Source organism: Falco cherrug, chromosome 1 (genome assembly GCF_023634085.1).
Source record: "Falco cherrug isolate bFalChe1 chromosome 1, bFalChe1.pri, whole genome shotgun sequence".
In the NCBI taxonomy this organism is placed as follows: Eukaryota; Metazoa; Chordata; class Aves; order Falconiformes; family Falconidae; genus Falco; species Falco cherrug.
In genome coordinates this window covers 83213079-83225234 of record NC_073697.1, presented here as the reverse complement: position 1 = coordinate 83225234, position 12156 = coordinate 83213079, and the positions used below count along the sequence as shown (strand labels likewise).

The 12156-nt window shown below is 36.6% G+C and overlaps 1 protein-coding gene across 2 annotated transcripts in view; it reads left to right on the top strand.

The window, feature by feature from the left end:
* The window catches only part of SPOCK3 (SPARC (osteonectin), cwcv and kazal like domains proteoglycan 3), a 212369-nt gene that overhangs the window by 168367 nt on the left and 31846 nt on the right, over positions 1-12156 (top strand). The gene's annotated exons all lie outside the window — the stretch shown is intronic.

Sequence of the window (12156 nt, the reverse complement as noted above, 5' to 3'; positions counted from 1 at the left end):
TATAGACCATTTTTTACTCAGTCTTTAATAGGAAGTACTATTGTTCAATCAGATGTATTACTTTAGTAGTTTCATATTTATAAATGTTAGATTTTTTCTAAGATAGCAGACTAGTAATCTTAGCAAGAATTCATTAGTATCTGTAAATGATTTTCATATCTGATATGATGAAAAGGGAATTTTCTAGCACAAAAATTCTGTATTACTTTACTTGTAGAAGACATTTATTTAATATTAATTACTGTGTTTGTGTAATAACAGAAACTTAATGGAGCCAATTTTAGTGTTTATTCCTTCAATATTAAGATAATTTTTCTGCATTAATCTTTTTTAGATTCTTAAGTGGAGTATGTTTTTTTGCTTGAGTGATGCTGAACCAAGTAAAATTGTCAGCAGTATCTTCTTTCATTAATCAAACTCCATGTTAAGATTTTCCAAAAAGAGACTGCTCCATCATCATTAATAGTAATCTAATGTAGCGTGATTAGTAGCAATCTAACAGGATGTAGAATGACAGAGAGTGTGTTTGGAATGAGAAGGTGTCTCTGACCTGTGTGCCCACAGTCCCCGGGTCCCCTTGCCATTTAGCCTGGGGCTTAGCCAAAGCACACCAAGTGCTTGGGCTTCCTTCGCCCGGCACCCAGGGGAAGGTTGAAGAGGAGGGGGGTATGCTGCTTGCCAGAAAAGCACGCCCGAACTTGGCAGATGAGAAGATTTGAAGACCCCAAAGTTCAGTCAGATGGCTGAGACTGAACGGTAAAATGTGTGAGAAAGATGAAGGGCCTGTGGCTGTGTTTGAAAGAGGGGGGAAATGGAGATGTAGCTGTGTTACCTGTTGTTAGGCTGTAGAGGTGACTCCATTCATCATTTTTGCTACAAATGCATGAGTTTCTCCTGTAATTTCTCTTCTCTTGCATGGAACAGGGTGTGTTCATTTGTTTTTAACACCTTTACAATTGATGAAGGAGAACAAAATTGGTTAGTCATTAATAGGTGATCGTTTTGGCTAAAAATAAATTTTTGCTGTTGCTTTCTGCTCTTACAGGGGTTAAAATATTTGGGAACAAGGGATAGAAATATGTCTCACAGAAGAGAGGCGATACCACAAATGCGAGTAAAGCAACAAGGCAGAGACATTGTAGTAAAAACTATGAATTGGAAACAGAATGGAGCTGATGGGGGTGGGGGAAGAAGGTAGTGTGTGTTTGAGCAGTGATTTATATTTTTTTAATTCTCTACAATGAAGTCATAATTGCAGAACAGATTAAAATTCCATTGAACTTGAATGTTAGAAGGAAGAAGTGAAGGATTAAGGAGAGACTGTCCATTCCATAATATTGTGGTTTATATGAAAAAGGCTAGAATGCAAGAAAATGTTTATGCTGTGTTTATGAAAAATAACCCTTATAACACTGCAGAAGATATGTGTTATAATGCTGTAAAAAAACCTATTTTATTGTTGCCAGGATTAAGTGAAATCTTTAGACAGGATTGTTAGCTAAGTGCTCGTCAATGTTGCAGAGCCCTGTAACACTAAAGGGAAAGCTGGAGTATTACACACCTGCCACTGGAAACAGCTCCTTGCTCGCAGTTCCAAGCATCTTTGCGACAGCGGTCTTCTCCAGAACCTACTCGGCTTTGGTTTTCTTTTGGGCCGCTTTGTCACTTCCAAGTCTTTCCACTTTTATGGCTGCTTTTGGCAGCCTTGGCTACTCAAATCTACACAGCTTTGTCAAATCCAGGTGTATTAGATCCCCAAACATACATTTAAATGGGAAAATCCTCAAGTGTCAAGGCTGTGGAATGCAGTTCTAGCCTGCTGCGGTGGGCCGCGCTTTGCGAAGTTGCTTCTCATGTTTGTTCTGTTACCAGCAAATGGGCATCTAAGGTGTTTGGATGATACAGTTTTTAATTTCTAAGTATCTAAAATAATGTGAGTGCTGCATCTCTGCACATTGTGTGACTATTTCTACCACAGGACACCAAGGGCATGTGTCCCCTGTGTCCCCTGCGACTTTGAAAGCAGGCGTGCCTGCTTGAGGACACAAGCACAGCCGGGTTCCACCATGGCCTCATCCATCCTGTGTGTAGGGAGCAGTTTCGGGGTGAACTTGCCCAACGTCATCTCAGGCAGAACTGGCTGGTTAGCTACAGACCAGTACCTGGGGGTGAGGTTACGTACCAGGGATGGACGCTTCAGACTTAGGATGATTTCTGTGGGACTGTTCGTGACACTCAGGGCTATTTAGACACTCTAGTTCTTTTAGGTAAAGACTCAATATACACAAAATGATTAATTACTCATTTGGAGTTTTTTTCTTACTACTCTAAAGTGTTACTTTTCACAAAGGAAAAGACTTCTCTTGAAGAGATAATTCTCATAATGAATCAGTTTAAAGCATTCATAGGGCTGGTTGATTACATTTCCCTTTTCCCTTGTTTTTTTAGTAGGGGAAAAAACCCCACCAAAATCTCATGGCAAATACGTCTTCACAGGCAAAATGGTTACCTTCTGTGGTTTTGTGTGTGCTGCTGCAATTTTAACAGTTAGACAATCCATTATGATGAAAGAAGATCATTAATGCTGTTAAATTTTATGTTTGATAATCATTCATTTTAACCTAAGTGGTTAAATAATTCATGAACAAGTTCAGTCCTAGAGTCCCCAAAACATCCAAATTGTTAGGAAAGTTTAATCTGTGTAGCACAACAAACTCTATTAAACTATTTTAGGTAGTCGTGAGAGCATGCTTTTTTTAGGATATGTTCATTATCTTCTTTTGCTCTCTGTCAACCAGATTTTATGGATTCTAAAGCTGGAAGCTTAAATGTAGCCCAGACCATTAAAATGGTGTTGCATTCGATTATAATGGCTATAATTGCCTTAATTATGTAAATGAAGGGACCTTGCCAATCTTAGGAGACATTAAAGGCTTTAGAAGCCTTTAGAAGTGTGTCACAGTAGTTGTATTGAGAATAAATAGCCAAAGAGATGCAGATCATATGCAAAGTATCTGGATCAGCATTATCTTTCTGTTCATGCAATGTATGCATAAGCTAACAGGATGCTGCTATGTTTGTGTCTCAATTACAGATGTGATGGTAATATTTTTTACTGATACTATTTTTGTACCATCAATATGCAGTTAAATTTAAAAGTGTTTAATTGCTCATCAATGGGAGCTAACCGCTAGAAAAATACTTTGTATATCAGGCAATGATTTTAAACTAGTTTATTTGCCCATCCTGCTTATTTTTGGAAGGTAAAACGTACGACCTCAATTGCATAATATATGGCCAAGTTATTTTGACCTGTAATTATGTTGGAGCTTATTGGATAGTGAAGCGACTTGAGATCTTTAAGAAACTCGGGAATGGACTCGTGGTGGCTCAGCAGTGTTCTGAAGGAATGTTGGATCAGTGACTTTCACTGTGTTATCTTCTAGTAGGATGTAAACCCAGTGGTATTTAAGGAAACTGTGATACCCTTTTGCGACCAGTTCTCAATTACAAACACTAGTTGAATCTTCAGTAGTTTAATTTTTTGTTTACTTCACAGCTTCAACTATGCTGTGTTCCCTATTGAATAGTTGCAGTACCACTTTTCTGAAGTGAATTTTAATAGCTGGTAGAATTTTGATATTTTCTTTGAAGTATCAAAGTCCTTTAAAAGCCAGAGATTAATAATAGCTGCCAAAGACACACTTTTTAATGTTTCTATAGTTCATGCACTGAAAATGACAGAAATAAAACGCACTAATTACCAAGTTAATATCCTAGTGATATCATGTCACTTTCTGAATTTTTTTTGGTAATTTTTTTCTAAAAAGTTGTATGTTGGAACTCAGGCAAAAGTTTAAACATCTATTTTTTGAAGCTGACCTCTGTCATGAAAATTTATTGCTACTTAAGTTAACTTTAAAAAAATGTGAATAACTTACTATGCAAGAAAATAATTTCACTTGATATCAGCATGTCCTTACTTGGTTACATAATTTCCTCTTTTTCCAACAATTAAAATATAACCAGTTCTCACACACAAAAGTAAAAATTTTCACTAAAAAGACTTGCTCACCTCTCCTGAGCATACAGAGAGAGCAATATTGATTTACTGTTTAATTTTTATTTTCTTTGCACAAATACTTAAACTCTTTCACAGTTGAGAGCCACTGTTCTTTTGGGTGGTGTTATGTTTTGAGGCATTAACGGAACAGTTTTTGTGGCTAGTGTATATTCACTGATGCACTGAAAATTGTTATCAGTGCAGTGAAAGTATGATGGCACTTATGCCATGTTCATATCATCTGATTATCTCACTAATTTCAAGCTGTGAATATTACAAAGAGTTTGAAAAGATGATGCAATGCTAAAAAGAGATTTAACAATGTGCCTCCTCTCCTGGGCAACCCTTACGTGCTTCTGAGTGTAAGTCTTTGAAAATAAGTCTTTCTTATGTCTAAGTGTCATTTTGCAATTTTCTCCAAGTTCTGATAGCTTTGAGTCTTCATGCAGTTTACTATAGCTTTACCCAGAGTCTTGATAAGAAAAATTAAACAAATATGCAGAGTATCAGCATGTTCTAAATCTGTTTTAGCTGATACATTTTTGTATCTCCACTACCAAGATATTTAGCTACCAAGAAGGCAGATTTTCTATTTGTAAATAAAAAACATAGATTTTTTTGGTGTACTCTTGATGAATCTGCATTATGAAAATACATATTAGTAAAATGATTAGATAGATATTCTGTGGCTCCAATTATCGTAATTACCCAAATGTGTTGCTTTTTATCTGCTTCACAAAATACGATATTAATTTTTTTTTTTCTTGTTATCTTAATTTTATATCCCAGATGCAGGCTACTTGACATGTCAGAAATCCTCTAAATAAAACATTAAAGTCTTCATGGAAAATGAAAACTGCAGCTTCTTCCCTGAAGGCACCAAGATCTATGAAATTAACTGTGGCATCTGTTTTAACTGTTGTTCCTGCTGATACTGCAAGATCAAGTGCTATAGTCACCTTGCATGCAAGCATCAGCAGTTGTTCAGTTGTATCAAATTGTAAGCGTTGGCTCATTAGCATGGTGGCACCTTTATAATAGTCTGAATGCTGAGTGAAAAGCATTTAGCATTAAAACATAACTACCCCCTAAAATTAAATGGCTTTGAAAAACAGGTTTGTATTGTGATTTACTAGTACTAAAATGGTGGTTTTGTAGAAAGAAAAAATAATCTTATCTTTGCCATTTATAAGAGTGCCAGGTGAGTCAGAAGAAATCATGGATTGATATATATTGAATAATAATTCTTGTCAAAACTGTTCACATTATTTATCCTGTTTATAATAGAGGTCTGCTATAAATTCCAGAGATTCTTCATAGCAGGAGAGCATGAAACATTTAAAAAGAGAGTTACAAACCCAGCTTTAGGGGAAACTAAGTAATTAAGATGGTTTTGTTTGTCTTTTCAGCAGGATTGTCTCATCTGAGTTTAGGTGTAGATGAAAGTTTTAAGCAGGTTTATAACACAGTTTACTGTGTCTCATAGGAATCTGATTATTTTTGTCTAGTTTTCTTTTAAGGTCAGTATTTTAAGTTGATCACCCTCTGTAGTATTTCTGTATGCACAGTTTAATAGGATTAAAAGATACCTCAGAGGCCACTAATGCACTGTATTATTTAGTTACCTCCTTTCTGAAGGTTTAACTTCAGAAGCTGGAGTACAAAAAGCATCTTGTTTTAAAGTGAATGGAGTACTTCTGCAGCCCAGAAAAACAAAGAAAATGCAATTAGTTTTTCTGCTCTTTTCTTTTGAGATGAATAAAGCAATGGAAAAATGCGAGAGTGTGATGTTTCAATAATATGAAACAGGGACAACTTGTTGATAATAAAATTTTGTTCATGGTTAATTCAAGAAGGACCAATGGGCATTGCTCTTACCACCTCTCAAATCAAGTAATAGGAAAAAGGATAATAACATTAGGATCTTAGTTACTGTCTTGCACCCTATTTGAATCTATCCAAGAGAAGAAAACAGAGTTAGTACAAGTATATCCAAGGCATTTGGGATGCTGCTGACAGTTTAATTGGTCATTGGATCAGAACTAGACTTTATAGAAAAAAGGATACATAATATTAGGAAAGCAAGTTAAAAAGAAAATTATTATAGATTGGTATCATTTGGCTTCCTTGAATTCAGAAGAGCTATCCACCAGTTCTAAAGTCTACTGAGAGATCATATAGAAATACTTTTTCTGAGTCAAAAGCTGAAAGTATGAAGTGTGTCAAGGCTAAAGAATGCAGGCAGTTGTCAGAGATCAGCATCTATGAGTTTGCTATTATAAAAAAAAAGTCAGCAATTCAGTTGCTTATTGTGTAGATGTGTTTATTTCTTCACATCTCTAGAATTTCATTCTCTAGGGTCAAGGGTAGATTTTGTAATGCAAGCACTGACTTACCAGGTCCATACTGGATCCAGATAGTCATTTACTTATTAGCGAGAGCTGTCGCTGACTGTAAGGATTAGCAGTCTGGACCGGTTACAGCAAGCGCCTCTGTTGTGTTCATTTGTGGGGAAGCAATGTTGTCATGTAGGGTGCAGTGATCACTCTTACCTATTCAGCCAGACTGTCAGGACGTTCTTAACATATAGCATGGGGGATTGATGGGAATTCATTAACGTGAGTGATGCTATGGGACTGATTTCTTTTAGCTTGTTGAAGAAGGTTGTCAACATTGGCAGGAATTTAGCAGTCAATATTGAGTAAATATAGTAAAGGAAAAATATGCATCTTCCTTAAACAATGATGTTTACAATTTTAAATTGCAAAATAAGTGCCTTTGGGTTTGGTGGGATGTCTGTTCAGATTGTAACTTCTTGTATCAAAGTGGAAATGATGGGGTTCATTGTATTTTTTTTTTTAAAGAATTCTTTCCACAGCTCAAGTTACTGGCTAACTTTAGAAAATACTAGTTGAAGTTGTGCTGAATTTTTTGACATGAAAAGTTAAATGAGATTACCATAATGGCAGCTCCTGGCCATGCTACATTATGTCTTGCAAAAGAATTTATTTAGTCTTCTTACATTCTCATTTTTCACTTGCTTATGTGTGATTATCAGTAGACAACACTCTCAGCTGTCTGACTTTTTAACAGGTTTTTAGTCAACTATGGCAAAAGCTTAAAAGTGATTATAACCTTTCGGCATACACTGCAGAATTAGTGGTGATGCTTTGAATGTGTCTGCTCTCTGATGCTGCTGTCAGGACTAAGCCAACAGAATGAATGCTGTGCTTTTCAACTGGTTCTGCACAAAGTCACATCCTTTAATTTAACAAGATTTAAACATAAATTATCAATAAATCAAACTAACTAGGTTTTCCATTGAAGATGATTGGGAACACTCATAGCCTGTTTTGTCAGGTGTGCTGAGGTGCTGGTCTGTGGCACTGTGGCAAAAGAGCAGGTGTAGAACCTGCTGTTCTCTGTCCCTGTCTGTGATAAAAATTAAATCCTTAATCCATTTTGGATTTGTATTCTAGGGGCTGCAGTAGGAACTGTTAAAAAAACACATCACAACATCTGAAAACCAAACCTGCAAGTGTCTTAACATTATAGGAAACAGTGAAGCTTATAAGTCAAGTTTGCGGAGATGTTAAATCAAGTTAAATCAAAAAAGCTCCACAGTGGTCACATTTTAGTTGTCAAATATTGCTTCTAGCAATTTCCTGCTGACCTAATGGTGTAATTCAGTAATTACTGTATATTATTATTAAGTATAGAGAATAATTTTATTTAAAATGACCTTTTCAACATAACTACATCCAGTCCTACTTAAAACAATAAACCCACAAATTAGTCTTCCAGGATTGACTTTAAATTATAACAAAAGTACTCTGTGTTGTGTACAGTACGATGCTATATTTATTCTTCCGCACAGCTACCAACTCATATTAATCCACAAGCAGCCATAGAAATTATTCTGTTGCTAAAACAGGGATTCAATATAAAATGGGACTAAATTAGCATTTTTAAATGTAAGTAGCTTTCCTATTAAGAAATAATAGCAATCTTGGCTGTTAAAGTAGAAACATATGTTGATGATGTCCATTTGTAATACATACAGACAGCAACTGAATAAAATGTCGAGTCCAGTCAGATATTCAAGCAATAGGCACAGTATTGACTTCAAATTACAGCTGTGAAACGAGGACGAAGGGTGGGCTTTGTGCAATAGAGTGATGAGGTGGTTCATATTCACAGGAGGGAAGACTAGCCTTACCAAAATCAGGGACAAAACTCCCACTGCACTGAACCAGGATTTCTGGGGTTTGATGACATAAGAGCTGTAAGGGGAGAAAGTCTTAAACTTGGAGCTGCTACTCTGCAAGTAAATTTTCATGGTGGTGGCACCTGCTGTTGAATCCTCTAATTTGTCTGCACCCTTGCACCTTGCCTCAGCTTCACCTTGCTGAAGAGGAGCCTGCTGTAGTCTGCAAGTCATTGAGGTGCGATATCAGCATCTTGAAACCGAGGCAATGATCCATGCAGCAGGAAAGCAATGGTATTCTGAGCTCAGCGCAGTGATGATAAAACCACATGGTTTTTTGACCACATTGCCTGTGTCTTTAAAAATTACCTGAATAGCCTCGTGATCCACCTGGCCTGGTAGGATATAATAGTTTCTCAGGACACCGTAATGCCGTGTTGATCTTAACAGTGATCACTGTTGAAGGAAGACCTGAGTATCATTTGTACTACTTTTGTGTGGCCACCAAAATTCAGATATCACTCTGATATATTTCTGCAAGTTTCTCTGTAGTTAATGATGCGTGTTCAGAACTTTAAGAGCATAGCCTACAAAGGGCAAAAGAAAAACATGTATGAAATTGAAGTTCAATAACATAAAATATAGCGCTATCTGAATAATAACTAAAAAATTGTGTTAAAAATCTTTTGACAGAGAACAGAAGAGTCTCTTAAAAATTGACATAATTTCACACTATAACTATTTCTTACTGCTCTTACTAGATTTTCAAAACTATTATCAGTAGGCATTTGATTATTTCTTAAAATAATTACATGCCACTTTTGGTTTTTACTTTTAAAGCCTCAGCTACTGTTGCATTATTTTCATTGTCTTGATGTCACTGGCAGTTTAAACATTTTCATGAATTTTACAAGCAGTACAGAACCATGATGCTGTTTTTAGGGGTAATAGTTGTTTCAAAGTCACAGATGCAGTGGTGAAGATTCACAGTTGATGACATTTGACAGTTCTTTTTAGCTGTAGGCAACGGTGCTGATAATCAGCACATCCAGTTAGTTGAAATACCTTTCATGCTTTATGATTAACAAGCAGAATTATAACTGAATAGATTACTGCCTGGCATCTCTAATTGTCCATAGTCTTTTTGTCTTGAAAGGTCCTTAATTACCATATGGAAAAGCAATGTACTTTCTTATTGTATACATTTTGTCTATAATACAATACATTTTATTGCGTACATATATTTTTTCAAAAAAAGAACATCATATTTCTTTAAGCAAAAAGTTTATATTTTTTATTTTCTTTCATTTGTAACTTATAAAGTGTCAAAAAAATTGTTTAATCGATAGCCAAGATGTCTCTTGATCAGTGTTAGATTTCCTTTCCTCTTCAAAGGGCCAAGTAGCTGCTCTAGACAGCAGCAAAGGGGGGGGTGAAATTCTGGCTGTTCTGAAATCAGCAAGCATTTTACTACTGAGTTCAATATGATGAGAATTTCTCTAAATGTCAGAAAATATGCCAGGATCCTTGATAGAATCTAATGTTATAAGAAGTTTGCTTAAAGAGACAGTGGTCTTTGTTATCAGTATTGGCTTTGCTCTGTTCTGCGTACAAATGGTGCTGATCTGTGCCTGCTCTAAGTAGCTCCTTTCAAAAACTTTGGTACTTGCAACATAGCCATGCAGATAAACTGCATGCAGGTAGACAGCAGTCCCATGCGCATAGACTACAGCTTGAAAAGGTTTCCTAAAATACATCATGATACCAAGACTGATCCCTCATGGTGCTTGGTTTGAATCTGGAGTTGTTTGATGTCACAGAACACTTGTGTATTAAAGATTGTCTGTAACACACCCATCTTATATGAGAATTGCACACATATGAAGATGACTTGATGGTTTTCTTTGATGGTGGAGCTGAGTCCCTCTGACAATGACCATTTCTTTTCTGTGGTTTGCTCCAGATGAGTTAATGGCTGTACAGGTAACACTGACATCTCTCAGCTGAGAGAAAGAGAGTTGGGCGTCTCAGTGAAGACTTGGATGCATTTTCAGGACTTAAGAACAGCTGGTTAATGTTAAACTAGCATTGTATTTTGTACTCGGTGTATTTGTACTCTTCTTTTCCTAGTTTTATATCTGAAAGCATGACCTGAAATTTTATTTTAAAATTTGTGGAGTTTTTTATTACATGTGCTTTGGGTTGAGGCTACCAAGAGAGAAGCCAGATTACTCTTATAGGTTCATATCTGTCTTTAGAAATCTTTTGTGCACAGGTGGTTGGAGACCAGGCAAATGCTTGTACCTCACTATGCATCCACTTTTTCCCATTCTTGGAGACCTGAGTACTGGGCTAGACGAGCCTTCGATCTGACATACTGTTGTCACACTTTCGTTCTTCCATGACCCACACAGATGACGTCAAGGGCTGTTTTGAGAAGTTGCTTCCAGTATTTGTAGGCCATACCCATTTTACAAAAAGAAAATGATTGGAGACACTGGCTGTTTAGCTGGCTAAGTAAGCAGGAGAGTCTCATAAATGGCGATACAGAATTATATCACTATCCTGTTGTGTTTGCTGCAGAGAGATTTCTTAATAGGGTTTGCAATTGGTGCTTTGCAAGTTTACCCTTATGGATAACAAAGAAATTGTGAATAGATTTCAGGAGGATCTTGATCAAGTAGATTTTCTCTCCTTCTTCCATAAAAATAAAGTCTGTGTTTCCTTGGAATGTGAAATATGTAGATAGTCAGAAACTATGAGATTGTGCATTACCCATTTAAATTATGTGAACGCAAGACACCTCTGAGCCATGGATCAAGGGGAGAAGGCATACCATGAAAATATCACTTTTTTTTCCACAGCATCTCTGTATGAATAGCTGCTCTTGGAGACAAGACATGAGGCTTGATAGAGTTTGGGCTGACCATAAGCAGCCATTCTTAGGCATGGCTCTGCAGCCACTGAATTGTCATTCTTAATGATGGGATGTTACCATTTTCCTGCATTTGCTGTAGTCAAAATTGTATTCCATCTCCTTTTCTTGCCTAGCAAGCTTATTCCCCCTGCAGAGGAAGTTAATGGAGTACCATCACTGGCAGTTTTACAGTCCTTTCCTTAGTTTATCTTCCTCTGGCAGATTTTCTGACTGAAGCCTGCTTTTCCTCTGTGATGGGCTTGAATTGTAACACATACCATAGATCTTGTACAGCCACCGCTGTTCCCAAGAAACACTGCATTTCCTAGTTGCCATAAGTTATATATATAACAAAAGAATGCACGGAGACATTTGGAGACCAAGTGTTCATCTTAACAAAAGAAATGCCATCAATTCTTCTGGAGAAAGTTTATAGATTTCAGAAATCTTAGATGGCAGTGGTATAACTGTGGATTTCCTCAGCATTGTATTTGGTATTACTGTGAGTGACAAAAGCTACAAAGTCTCTGATGGCCTTGCACATTAAATTCATGGAGTGCTTTGATTTTGTTAAAGTTATACAGGGTCTTCAGCTGCCAATTCAGATAACTTAGTTTCTAGTTTTAATGTCTCAGGTGACAGTTTTTTATCACTGTGTTTAAGGCGAGTTTTTTTAAAGAGTTCAGGAGAGTCATTCAATACAGCTGGTTAAATGGCAAATGTCTTCTATTTCTTCCTTTGTAGTCTTTGTTCAGTTTAAATGGAAAGGTTATATAGATGAGGAACTTTCTGTTTTGTTGCTCACTGACATGATATGTTAGGGCAGAAAAGCATAGTTTAAGCTTTCCAAAAAGCACATGCTGTTGCTAGGTTTAACTGGGTATCTGTATTGTGTCTACATGCATGGACCCTTATCTGTAATGGGAAAACGGCAACCCTGGGGTTAGAATACAGTCTGCTCAGACAAAA